Raw genomic sequence first — 7,166 nt, forward strand, 5'->3', positions numbered from 1 at the left:
ACTTCTAGTGCGTCTAATGCTTTTACTCTGCAGGAAATGGCTGCAGTTATGTCAACTACTCTTACAGAGGTATTATCCAAATTACCAGTGTTACAGGGTAAACGCAGTAGGTCAGGTATTAATATAAATACTGAATCCTCTGATGCTTTATTAGCTATTTCCGATGTTCCCTCACAGTGTTCTGAGTTGGGGGTTAGGGAATTGCTGTCTGAGGGTGAACTTTCAGACCCAGGAAATATTTTACCTCAGACAGATTCAGACGTTATGTCATTTAAATTTAAGCTTGAACGCCTACGTCTGTTACTCAGGGAGGTTTTAGCAACTCTGGATGATTGTGAACCTTTTATAATTCCACCAGAGAAATTGTGTAAGATGGACAAATATTTAGAGGTACCTACTTACACTGATGTTTTTCCGGTTCCTAAAAGAATTTCGGAAATTGTTAAAAAGGAATGGTATAGACCAGGCATACCGTTCTCTCCTCCTCCTACTTTTAAGAAAATGTTTCCCATATCAGACACCATTCGGGACTTGTGGCAAACGGTCCCTAAGGTGGAGGGAGCTATATCTACTTTGACTAAGCGTACAACTATACCTTTTGAGGATAGTTGTGCTTTTAAAGATCCTATGGATAAAAAATTAGAGGGTCTTTTAAAGAAATTATTTATTCATCAGGGTTTTCTTTTACAACCTACGGCTTGCATTGTTCCTGTAACTACTGCAGCAGCTTTTTGGTTTGAAGCTCTACAAGAGTCTCTGAAGGTTGAGACTCCATTAGATGATATTCTGGATAGAATTAAGGCTCTCAAGCTAGCTAATTATTTTATTACTGATGCTGCTTTAAAATTGCTAAATTAGCAGCAAAAAATGCAGGTTTTGCCATTCTGGCGCGTAGAGCATTATGGCTCAAATCTTGGTCTGCTGATGTGTCATCAAAATCTAAGCTTTTGGCTATTCCTTTTAAAGGTAAGACCCTATTCGGGCCTGAATTGAAGGAGATCATTTCTGACATTACTGGTGGTAAAGGCCATACCCTTCCTCAGGATACGTCTGTTAAAATGAGGGGTAAACAGAATAATTTTCGTTCCTTTCGAATCTATAAAGGAGGACCTTCTGCTTCTTCTTCCTCCTCCAAGCAGGAAGGGAATTTTGCCGAATCAGTCTGGAGACCTAACCAGACTTGGAATAAAGGTAAACAATCCAAGAAGCCTGCTGCTGTTTATAAGACAGCATGAAGGGGTGGCTCCCGATCTGGGACTGGATCTGGTAGGGGGCAGACTTTCTCTCTTTCCTCAGGCTTAGGCAAGAGATGTTCAGGACTCCTCGGCACTGGAAATAGTGACCCATGGGTATCAACTAGAATTCAGAGATTTTCTCCCAAGGGGGAGATTTCATCTTTCACGGTTATCTGTAGACCAGATAAAGAGAGAGGCGTTCTTACGCTGTGTAAAAGACCTCTATACCATGGGAGTAATTTGTCCTGTTCCAAAGCCGGAACAGGGACAGGGGTTTTACTCAAATCTTTTTGTAGTTCCCAAAAAAGAAGGAACTTTCAGACCCATCTTAGATCTCAGAGTCCCATCGTTCAAAATGGAGACTATACGAACAATCTTACCAATGATTCAGGAGGGTCAATATATGACTACCGTGGACTTGAAGGATGCATACCTTCATATCCCTATTCACAAGGATCATCATCGGTTCCTAAGGTTTCTGGACAAACATTATCAGTTTGTGGCTCTTCCTTTCGGTCTTGCCACGGCACCCAGAATTTTCACAAAGGTTCTAGGGTCTCTTTTAGAGGTTCTCAGACCGCGGGGCATAGCAGTAGCACCTTATCTGGATGATATTCTGATTCAGGCGTCGAATTATCAATTGACAAAATCTCACACGGACATAGTACTGTCTTTCCTGAGATCTCACGGTTGGAAAGTGAACATAGAAAAGAGTTCATTAGTTCCACGGACAAGGGTTCCATTCTTGGGGACTCTTATAGATTCGGTAGACATGAAAATATTTCTAACAGAGGTCAAAAAGATCAAAAACATCCCAGGAGTAGAAAATTGGGAAGCGGATTTTCTAAGTAATCAGACTTTTCATCCGGGGGAGTGGGAACTCCATCCGGAGGTATTTGCCTCACTGATTCTCAGATGGGGCAAACCAGAGTTGGATGTAATGGCGTCTCGACAGAATGCCAAGCTCCCGAGATACGGATCCAGGTCAAGGGATCCACAGGCCTAACTGATAGATGCCCTGGCAGTACCTTGGAAGTTCAGCCTAGCTTATGTGTTTCCACCATTTCCTTTCCTTCCACGCATGATTGCTCGAATCAAACAGGAGAGAGCTTCAGTAATCCTGATAGCGCCTGCATGGCCACGCAGGACTTGGTATGCGGATCTGGTGGACATGTCCTCTCTGCCACCGTGGAAACTTCCTTTGAGACAGGACCTTCTCATTCAGGACATTTCCAACATCCTAAATCTAATTTCTCTGCAGCTGACTGCTTGGAGATTGAACGCTTGATTTTATCTAAGCGAGGATTCTCTGATTCGGTCATCGATACTTTGATACAGGCTCGAAAGCCTGTCACTAGAAAAATCTATCATAAGATATGGCATAAATATCTTTATTGGTGTGAATCCAAGGGTTATTCATGGAGTAAAACTAAGATTCCTAGGATTCTGTCTTTTCTCCAAGAAGGATTGGAGAAAGGGTTATCAGCAAGTTCTTTAAAGGGACAGATTTCTGCTTTCTCAATTTTGTTTCACAAACGTTTGGCAAATATGCCGGATGTTCAGTCTTTTTGTCAGACTTTAACTAGAATTAAGCCTGTGTTTAGACCTATTTCTCCTCCCTGGAGTTTGAATTTAGTTCTTAGAGTTCTTCAAGGGGTTCCGTTTGAACCCATGCATTCCATAGATATTAAATTATTATCTTGGAAAGTTCTATTTTTAGTTGCAATTTCTTCACCTCGAAGAGTTTCTGAGCTTTCAGCGTTACAATGTGATTCGCCTTATCTTATATTTCATTCTGATAAGGTGGTTTTACGTACCAAACCTGGATTTCTTCCTAAGGTTGTTTCAAATAAGAACATTAATCAAGAGATTGTTGTTCCTTCATTGTGTCTGAATCCTTCTTCCAAGAAGGAGCGTCTGTTACATAATCTGGACGTGGTCCGTGCCTTGAAGTTTTACTTACAGGCAACCAAGGATTTCCGTCAATCATCTTCATTATTCATTATTTATTCTGGAAAGCGTAGGGGTCAGAAAACTACGGCTACCTCTCTTTCTTTTTGGCTGAGAAGTATCATCCGCCTGGCATATGAGACTGCTGGACAGCAGCCTCCTGAAAGAATTACGGCTTATTCTACTAGGGCTGTGGCTTCCACATGGGCTTTTAAAAACGATGCTTCTGTTGAACAGATTTGTAAGGCTGCGATTTGGTTGTCACTTCATACTTTTTCCAAATTTTAAAAATTTTATACTTTTGCTTCTTCTGAGGCTATTTTTGGGAGAAAGGTTCTTCAAGCAGTGGTGCCTTCTGTTTAGGTTCCTGTCTTGTCCCTCCCTTTCATCCATGTCCTTTTGCTTTGGTATTGGTATCCCACAAGTAAGGATGAAATCTGTGGACTCGTCATATCTTTGTAAAAGAAAAGTAAATGTATGCTTACCTGATAAATTAATTTCTTTTACGATATGACGAGTCCACGGCCCACCCGGTTCTTTTTAAGAAAGGTTTATTTTTATTTTTTATAAACTTTAGTCACCTCTGCACCTTTTAGCCTTTCCTTTTCTCTTCCTAAACCTTCAGTCGAATGACTGAGGGTGGAGGGGAAGGGAGGGGCTATATATACAGCTCTGCTGTGGTGCTCTTTGCCACTTCCTGTTAGCAGGAGGTTAATATCCCACAAGTAAGGATGAAATCCGTGGACTCGTCATATCGTAAAAGAAATTAATTTATCAGGTAAGCATAAATTAACTTTTTGATTAGTTGATATTTATAGACACACTGAAATATATTTGTAAGAACCAGAATATGAGTCAAACTATATAGTGTTTAAACTGTTGCAATACTCTTTACAAAGCAACTTAAATTGTTTAACTGTTTAACTAGCCTTATTCACAATAGGATTTCATTCAATTAACATAATGAGATTCCAAGATATTAGCTACTAACATTCAGACAATACAATTAAGGTACAATTAACTATATAGTCACAATTGATTCTCATGCAATTCTAATTAGGACACTAAAAGTACATATATCCTTAATGTAAACAGTCACTTTGAATGCCAATTTATCTAACTGAAATAAATTCTTAGTTATCTATAATTAAAGGGACACTGAACCCAAATTTTTTCTTTCATGATTCAGATAGAGCAGGCAATTTTAAGCAACTTTCTAATTTACTCCTATTATCAAATTTTCTTCATTCTCTTGGTATCTTTATTTGAAATGCAAGAATGTAAACTTAGATGCCGGCCCATTTTTGATGAACAACCTGGGTTGTTCTTGCTGATTGATGGATAAATTCATCCATCAATAAAAAAGTGCTGTCCAGAGATCTGAAACAAAAAAAACCTTAGATGCATTCTTTTTAAATAAAGATAGCAAGAGAACAAAATAAAAATGATAAAAGGAGTAAATTAGAAAGTTGCTTAAAATTGCATGCTCTATCTGAATCACAAAATAACACATTTGGGTTCAGTGTCCCTTTAAGACAATTCTAGAATATATATATATATATGTAAATTTTCCAGGATAAATTGCTTAGCACTAATGATTAGTTTAAAATACACAGACTATGAAATACTAATTTTAAAATACACATATGCTCTTTAAATTTATTTACTACAGCAACAAGGAATGCTTATCTTAAAAGGACACTGAACCCAATTTTTTTCTTTCGTGATTCAGATAAAGCATGACATTTTAAGCAACTTTCTAATTTACTCCTATTATCAAATTTTCTTTATTCTCTTGCTATATTTATTTGAAATGCAAGAATGTAAGTTTAGATGCCGGCCCATTTTTGGTGAACAACCTAGGTTGTCCTTGCTGATTGGTGTATAAATTCATCCACAAATCAAAAACTGCTGTCCAGAGAACCAAGAAAAAAGCTTAGATGCCTTCCTTTTCATATAAAGATAACAAGAGAACAAAGAAACATTGATCATAGTAGTAAATTAGAAAGTTGCTTAAAATTGCATGCTCTATCTGAATCACAAAAGAAAACATTTGGGTTCAGTGTCCCTTTAAATGTTTACCTATATTTTAGCAACCTTTTAATACTTTACCAAAATGAACACCAAATTGATAAGTCAGTTTCCAAAAACTTCTTGTTTCTTCTCAGAAGACAAAATAAGTATATTTTGCAATTAATGAGAAAAGTTAGCCCAGCTTTGCTATAGTAAACTGTATTTCAAACACAGCCAATTTCCAGTTACAAGTTAGCTCAGCAGCCTGTCCATTTCCTATTTTGCATTGACTTATATATGTTTTCAATCATTTATGAAACCATGTGGGAGGCCCTTGCGGAAACCGATTATCCCATTGGTCACCTGGGAAGCATCTCTCTGATTGGCCCTATGCAATGTATTGTTACTATGGAAACGCATCTTTTAACAGTCAAATCTTTTGACTGTTATACTGGATTCTGGCCATCGGGGGCAGCATGACAAACAAACAGATTCATTTAACCATTTCTAGACAGTAAAAATATTTTTTTTAAATATATATTCAAAATGCCATAATTTCTTTACATTAATAAGTTACATGTTCACATGTACTGGACTATGTCACATTATTTCTTCTGATTATTCTAATACCAAACACAATATGTTTTTAACATTATATTATATCAAAGTAATTTATACTGCTAACTGATTAGCTTAAAATCCATTTAAAATGTCACCAGGTAATTTCCCCGCATTTATATAAAAACCACAGCGTATTTCATATTCAGTATTGCACTGCATCCCAACATGAACACAATATATTTCATATCTCTAATAAATCCTGAATGCATGAATCTGAAATAAAATAATAGTGTTATTTATATTTTTCATTTAACAGATATTCATATTTAATATTATACGAACAGACAATTTCATATCCATTAATGTACTTCCTGTCATTTTCCATTAGCTTCCTGGAATACAGAGAAATTTTATTAATCTTGGAACAACTTAAACACTTCATATCTACCAATGCAGCCATTCATCCAATTCATTTCAATCTGAATTGCATTATAGACATGTAATACAGTCTAAGGTATATATATTAAATATTTTGTCTGAATATATGTACATGTACATGTATATATATATATATATATATATATATATATATATATATATATATATATATATATATATATATATATATATATATATATATACATGTATTCATTTATATGCTGTCTTTTAACAATGGGTTTAAGAGTATAATTTAGAACATGTGTTTTTGTTGGTCAAATTTTCATTGCTTCAATACACAGGCAGGGGTCATTAACAAGTCTATGCTAATTACTATGCAGTCAGAATTTTATTTGCTTATCTAGTTTTAGGCTCAGAATGCCGTCTCCATGCATTCCCTGTTTGCTACCCCCTGCAAGGCTGTGAGCTTCAAAAGCTATGTTATCTTTTAATTAGGATAAACGTGTCTTCACCCAGCCAAAACCATTTGGCAGGGGGGTTGTGATTTACAGTGGAATAGAACTGTTGCAAATAGCCTCATATTTAATTAATCCGGTGGTCTCACCAACTATATACATATATATGAAAAAAAAAATAAAAAAAAAAATATATATATATATATACATATATAACTTTCATTTATAATATTCATATACCCTGACATAAACAACACAACCATTATATTTTGTTCTGTGAAAACACAATGTGAAGGTATCAGATATGTAAATTAGCATACAGCACTTGGCTTGGCACATGTTTTATTAACTTTTGGAGCTGGTATTTACTAGCAACAAATGTGTAAATATGTTTGCGGGCTGCAGCATTTGGCTATTTTCTGTGCCAGATACAATTGTCTAAAAGTGCAACACACAAATATCTGGATTTGCACAAATATTTTTGTGTTGCACTTTTGCACTGATAAATCCAGCACCGAAAATAGCTGAATACAGCACCCTGCAGACATAGGGG

Source organism: Bombina bombina, chromosome 1 (assembly GCF_027579735.1).
Source record: "Bombina bombina isolate aBomBom1 chromosome 1, aBomBom1.pri, whole genome shotgun sequence".
In the NCBI taxonomy this organism is placed as follows: domain Eukaryota; kingdom Metazoa; phylum Chordata; class Amphibia; order Anura; family Bombinatoridae; genus Bombina; species Bombina bombina.